Here is a 7190-nt window from a genome sequence, read left to right as displayed (position 1 = left end):
GGCTACTGCGTGTTCTTAGGAGATTCTCTTATCTCGTGGCGGTCAAAGAAGCAACAGACAGTGTCCAGGAGTAGCTCTGAAGCTGAATATCGAGCCATGGCGGATGCTACATGCGAACTCATTTGGTTAACCACTGTGTTAACTGAACTGCATTGTCCACCATTGGCTCCAGCTACTCTGTTTTGTGACAACCAATCTGCGTTGTACATTGCCTCTAATCCAGTCTATCATGAGCGCACAAAGCATGTGGAGATTGACTGTCATGTGGTTCGTGAGCGCTTGAAGAGTGGCTTCTTGAAGACTCTCCATGTCAAGTCTCATCTTCAGTTTGCGGATGTTCTTACCAAGGCTGTACAACCGAGTCTCTTTCGAAGTTTGATAGACAAGATGGGAATACATAGCTTATGTCTTCCATCTTGAGGGGAGGGTATTAGAGTTATGTAAACCAAGTTCTGGTTAGATTGGTTAAGGTTTCCTTTCGCCTAACCAATGGTTTAGTTTCATATCACTAAACCGTATGTATATATACTCGTCTCTGTACAGTTTGTAACTAACTTGAACATTTCATTCATGAATAACAAACTCTTTTACATCTCTGTTCAAGATTCTAATAATTTCTTGCAGGCCTGTTATTTGAGGATGATGGGTTATATATAATTTATATAGGCTGGAAAAAACGATGGTAAGGTGTTGCCATGAAGTTTGATTCTGATTTTGTCTCTGTTTATTGTAAAGTAAGTTGATGGAAAGGATTTGCCATGGAATTGTGAATCTTTTTCCTGTTTACTTAATAGCATTTTAGGATATTACAACCAAAGCCTCGTCTTTTTGTTATCTTCGTCATCAATAAGAAGTATATATTTACACCGAAAGCATGTTCGCTACGTTATCTTCCTCTTCAATGTAGAAAGTGACTCTTCCTGTTTCCATGGAGCTCTGAATCGAAAGCCTCTTCTCTTCGTCATGGATGAGTTGATTTTTGCAGGTTCAACACAATCAGAAATATAAAAAGCTTCACAAAACAAAATCAACGGCAGTGGATCTCAAGGACCTACAATTGGTAAGAGCTGAGAACGATCAACTAGACCTAACTAATGAGAATATATTCTAAATTAAATTAAAGCTCATGTCATATGTTTGTGTATGAATGTTACTTGCAGTTGGTCGACATGTTACTTGGTTTAGTTAATCCGTCCATTGGTTCTTGGTTTACCATAATAACATATCTGTTACCGACTCAAACTTTACTACAGACAACCTTTTAGACACTTTTGCTTCTTTTTGTTTCTTTTGTGCCAATCTAAATACAATTAAAATTATAAACTCAACATAGTCTCTTTTAGGTAACATCACCAGGACAGCAAGAGTGCAGAAGTTATCATCAGTTAGGTCCGTTACATATGAAAATTAACATTGGACTTCCTCTTCCTACATCCTCAATCTTGTTTGGACAGATACATCCGAAACATCACAGGTCATGAAAGCACTGGAGCGGATTACCAGGATCGTGGTATGTCTACAGGGTTTATTGTGAGAAGTGTGGTGATCGATCTCGAGCTGAAAGATTGTTGGGCCTGAGCCCAAGAGGAGTTCTAAAGAAACGCGAAGTAAGACAGAAGCTGACTTGGGCCGGTGATGGTTTAATGAGCCCAAGTGTACGAGATCAGGAGTATGTGCGCGTCGCAGAGGATAATATCTCGCGTAACAAACTCTGATCATCGTCTTCCTCTTTATAACCTGTAAAACAGAATAGAGAGAGAATCAATCTTGTATCAGAGAATGAGAGCTTCTGTAAATCACTAAAGAGTATAGTGGATTACCAGGTGCCGATCCTGAAGGAGATGTACCTAGTCTATTGACAGGGAACTCTAAAAGTCTTGCTTGCATTCGCTTTCTTTACATCTATCGTTTGTACTTGATCCGATTGTGTTGCGGAGTCGCGACCTACACACGAGAGCGAGAGAGTCAAACATACGTGAGAGATAGCAGAGAAGATCGATATCTTCTACAATTGGTATCAGAGCATAGGTCGAACAAGGGAGGGGGAAGATCGAGGAACGCTTCGATCAAACCACCGACTCCGAGCAAGCAAGGGTTACAGATCTTCTTGATCTAACAAAGGAAGTATTCTAACTCAATAGGTCTACTTTCTAGGGATATCGATAGGAGATAGATCAAAGATTGAGTTGTAGTACTGGTTTACTGGTGTTTGCGATTTTGTTATCTGCAGGTATCAGATCAATCAATGGATCCAACACGAAGAAAGTTCGAGATCGAGAAGTTTGACGGGAAAGGCGATTTTGGGCTATGGAAGTTCAAGATGTTAGCTCAATTAGAAATACAAGGGCTACTGTCAGCTCTAGAAGAAGATTCATCATCATCGTCGATTGAAAGTTCCGTAAAACACGATGATGATGATGGAGATAAAGACAAGAAGGTGGATCCAAAGAAGGTAGAGAAGGATCTTCGAGTAAGAAGTCTACTCAGCATATGCCTCAGCGATGTGATCCTAAGGAAAATCATGCACGAGACAACGGCACTAGGGATGTGGAGATCCCTGGAGAAAGATTATCAGACTAAGTCTCTTCCAAACATAATCTACCTCAAGAAGAAATTTTCGTGTTACAAGATGGAGGAAGAAAAGACTATGGAGGAGAACTTCGATCTATTTCTGAAGTTAATCGACGACTTAACAAGCATCAAAATCACCATATCAGATGAAGATCAAGCCATACAGCTGTTATCAAGCCTTCCACAAGCGTATGAGCCTTTGGTTCATACATTACAGTACGGAACAGGGAAAGATACACTGACTGTTAGTGAAGTAATGGCGTCAGCTTACTCTAAAGAGGTGGAGCTGAAACAGAAGGGACTAGCTACTAAAGGACGATAGTCAGAAGGTTTGTACACAGAGGCTAGAGGAAGGACGTCTACGAGAAGCAGCAGAGGTGGTAACAAACCATGGCAAAATAGGAACAAGGGGAAAGCTAGATCAAAATCAAGAAGCAGGCCAGCAGGAAAATCAGATAAAACATGCTGGATCTGCGGAAGCGATTCTCACTGGAAAAGGGACTGTCCAGAGAAGAGAGACAACGCACAACAGAGCAAAGGAACCACTTCAGTAAATGTTGCTCAGAATCTACCTGGACCCCTGGTTCTAACCGCAAGCTTATACGTGTCTGAAGATGAGTGGGTGATTGACTCAGGGTGCACATTTCATATCACACCTAGACGTGAACTGCTATCTAACTTCGTTGAGATGAGTGGCAACAAAGTTATGATGGGAAACAACTCATTCTGCATGGTTAAGGGAATGGGAAACATAACCATTGATAGTAGTGATGGTTTGGTGATAGTATTAAAGGACGTAAGGTACATTCCAGACATGGGAAGAAACCTTATTTCATACGGACAGTTGGAGAACTCAGGATGCAGCTACAACGGGAAAGATCACAAGATAGAGTTCTTCAAAGAAGGAAAGAAAGTGCTGACATGGGTATACACGAAAGGGTTGTATTATCTTCAAAGGAAAGTCAGAAGAGCAGGTGAAGCAAACGTAGCAGAAAAGCCAGAAGATAAGACAAAGAAGTGGCACTCAAGACTAGCGCATATGAACACTCGATCAATGCAACTACTGGCAAAGAGAGGTTACTTGGGTGAAAAGGAGATAGGGAAGTTGGAATTTTGTAAAGGATGCGCAATGGGGAAGTCTCACAAGCAGAAGTTTCCAAAAGCCAAACACTATTCGAAAGAAGTGCTGGAGTACATCCACACTGACCTATGGGGGTCACCTAATACGGTTTCGAGCTTAGCAGGGGCTCATTACTTCTTAACCTTTACTGATGACTATTCTAAAAAGGTCTGGATTTATTTTCTTAAGACTAAAGACGAAGTGTTTCAATGGTTTGCAGATTGGAAGCTGCTAGTTGAAAACCAGACGGGAAGAAAGATCAAGTGTATTCGCACCGACAACGGCCTGGAGTTTTGCAACCGTCAAATGGACAGTCTGTGCAGGGTATCCGGGATTAAGAGACACAAGACATGCTCCTACACTCCGCAGCAGAACGGCATCTCAGAGAGAATGAACCGGAGCATTATGGACAAGGTGAGAGCAATGCTTGTGGAGACAGGCTTGGAGGGAAGCTACTGGGCAGAAGCAGCTTCAACCGCAGTTTATCTGATAAACCGTTCACCAAACTCATCAATCGACTTTGAGATCCCAGAGGAAAGGTGGACGGGAGCAAGACCTAACTACGATCATCTAAAGAGTTTTGGGTGTATAGCCTACGTTCACCAAGTCAAGGAGAAGACCAGTCCAAGAGCAGTCAAGGGAGTATTCATGGGTTATGCTCAGGGAATTAAAGGCTACAGGGTCTGGTTACTAGAAGAGGAAAAGATTGTGATAAGCAAGGATGTAGTCTTTGATGAGACTAAGTTCTTCAAGGATATAAAGAAGGAAGAGTCACCACCAGAGGAGAAAGTTAAAGATGCTACTACGAAGAAAGTAACGTTCAGTAGCAACTTGGAAGAATTCTACGAAGGAGAAGGTTCAAATGGAGGTGGAGCTATCACAGAGAACGTAGAAGAAAAAGCGGAGGAAGACTCAGATGAAGCATCAGAGACAGATGAGCCTACAGGTTTGAGTGAAGAAACGGCAGCAGAAATAGGGACGTACTGTCTAGCCAGAGACAGAGAGAGGAGAACGATTCGGCCACCCTCGAAGTTTGAAGACGCAGATTTCCTGGCTTATGCACTAGCAAGTGCTAAAGACTTGGAAACAGAGGAACCGAAGAGTTACAAAGAAGCCATGGAAAGCAAGGATCGAGAGTTGTGGATTGGAGCATCAGATGATGAGATGGACTCACTGGAGAAGAACCACACTTGGGATTATGCAGAAAGACCTAAAGATTGCAAGGTCATTGGTTGCAAATGGCTGTATAAGATAAAGCGAGGCATACCGGGAGTGGAAGACCCTAGATATAAAGGGAGGCTGGTTGCTAAAGGCTATGCGGAAACGGAGGGAGTGGACTACAACGAGGTCTTTGCACCAGTGGTAAAGCACGTCTCAATACGACTCATGTTATCGGCAGTGGTGCAACACGACCTGGAGTTAGAACAGCTGGACGTAAAGACAGCATTCCTACACGGAGTTCTGAAAGAAAGGGTGTATATGGAACAACCCGAGGGGTACATAAAGAAAGGAAAAGAGAAGATGGTTTGTCTCCTAAGGAAGTCACTCTACGGGTTAAAGCAGTCGCCGAGAGAATGGAATTACAGGTTTCATACATTCATGATCAGGCAAGGGTACCTGAGAAGTGAGTATGATCCCTGCATCTACTGGAAGGGAAAGGAGATAGGAGATATTTTCTATCTCCTACTCTATGTAGATGACATGTTGATCGCGTCTAAGGAGATGAGAAGGATTAAAGAGTTGAAGGTTCAGCTGAGCAATGAGTTTGAGATGAAAGATCTGGGAGCAGCACGAAGACTTCTAGGGATGGATATAATCAGAAACAGATCAAAGAATATGCTAGTTCTATCTCAGAAAGAGTACTTAGCTAAGGTTCTCAAGACATTCGGTATGTGGGACTGTAGAACAGTGAGCACACCTATTGGTTCTCAGTTCAAACTACAAGCAACACCTAAGAAGAAACTATCAGAGGAAGCTACAGCAATGGAAGAAGTACCTTATTCGAGTGCGGTTGGGAGCCTTATGTACGCCATGGTGGGATCGAGACCGGATCTTGCTTATGCTGTGGGTCTCCTGTGTCGATACATGAGTGCACCTGGAAGAGAGCACTGGTTAGCTGTCAAGTGGATTATGAGATACTTAAGAGGAGCATTGAAGTTAAACTTAACTTTCAAGAAGAGCAGCGACTTCAAGATCAGAGGCTACTGTGATTCTGATTACGGCACAGATAGGGACAGAAACAGGTCGAACACTGGGTACGTCTACACTGTTGGAGGCAATACGGTGAGTTGGAGATCGTCGTTGCAGAAGGTGGTTGCCCTGTCAACAACAGAAGCAGAGTATATGGCGTTATCAGATGCAGTAAGGGAAGGTATATGGCTAAAAGGAGTCTGCAAGGAGCTAAAGCTAAATGATGGACCAGTGAAGGTGAACTGTGACTCGCAAAGTGCTATCTACCTAGCAAGGAACTTTGTCTACCGAGAGAAGACTAAGCATATAGCGACAAAGTACAATTTTATCAGAGATGTCATCGCAGATGGTATAGTGGAGCTAAAGAAGATTCACACATCGGTTAACCCAGCCGATATGTTGACGAAGACGTTACCTGGGGAGAAGTTTGAAGGCTGCTTAGCAAAGCTGAGCGTCCTTGAAGAAGCCTGAGAAGATCGGGGTTAGGTCGTCTTTGGAGCTGAGAAGACGACTGAAGGGAAGAGCCCATCTCGGAGGTTAGAAAGATGGCGACGGCTCAATCACTGAAGAGGTTGAAGTCGGAAGAGGTTCTGAGTGAGGACAAAGGAACCGGAGATACCAGGATCGGTGATCGCTTCGCGAGAGACTAGGGTTCAGACAGAGCTCGACACCAAGGTGGAGATTGTGAGAAGTGTGGTGATCGATCTCGAGCTGAAAGATTGTTGGGCCTGAGCCCAAGAGGAGTTCTGAATAAACGCGAAGTAAGACAGAAGCAGACTTGGGTCGGTGATGGTTTAATGAGCCCAAGTGTACGAGATCAGGAGTATGTGCGCGTCGCAGAGGATAATATCTCGCGTAACAAACTCTGATCATCGTCTTCCTCTTTATAACCTGTAAAACAGAATAGAGAGAGAATCAATCTTGTATCAGAGAACAAGAGCTTCTGTAAATCACTAAAGAGTATAGTGGATTACCAGGTGCCGATCCTGAAGGAGATGTACCTAGTCTATTGACAGGGAACTCTAAAAGTCTTGCTTGCATTTACTTTCTTTACATCTATTGTTTGTACTTGATCCGATTGTGTTGCGGAGTCGCGACCTACACACGAGAGCGAGAGAGTCAAACATACGTGAGAAATAGCAGAGAAGATCGATATCTTCTACATTTATAATGAGCGATTCCCCATGGAAATCTAATCTAGCAAGGAATGAATCTGAGTTGAGACACAAAGAGAAGAAACTAAAGCGCACGTGAGTTTTTTTTTCCTTTTCTTATTAAAAAGTGTTACAGAACAGAGTTTTAGAAAATT

General features: G+C 43.0%; 1 long non-coding RNA gene across 1 annotated transcript; it reads right to left on the bottom strand.

Annotated features, from left to right (window-relative positions):
- Positions 1-1646: 1646 nt before the first annotated feature.
- Positions 1647-6951, bottom strand: LOC130511433 (uncharacterized). Its single transcript, XR_008944907.1, has 6 exons — positions 6856-6951; positions 6297-6772; positions 5860-6010; positions 5688-5786; positions 1821-1944; positions 1647-1737 (listed from the first exon to the last, which is right to left on the bottom strand). It is a non-coding gene; the product is annotated as an uncharacterized LOC130511433 (long non-coding RNA).
- Between the last annotated feature and the right edge of the window lie 239 nt (positions 6952-7190).

Source organism: Raphanus sativus, chromosome 4 (genome assembly GCF_000801105.2).
Source record: "Raphanus sativus cultivar WK10039 chromosome 4, ASM80110v3, whole genome shotgun sequence".
Taxonomy (NCBI): Eukaryota; Viridiplantae; Streptophyta; class Magnoliopsida; order Brassicales; family Brassicaceae; genus Raphanus; species Raphanus sativus.
The sequence above is the reverse complement of the archived record's forward strand: the minus strand, read 5'-3'. Positions and strand labels throughout refer to the sequence as shown.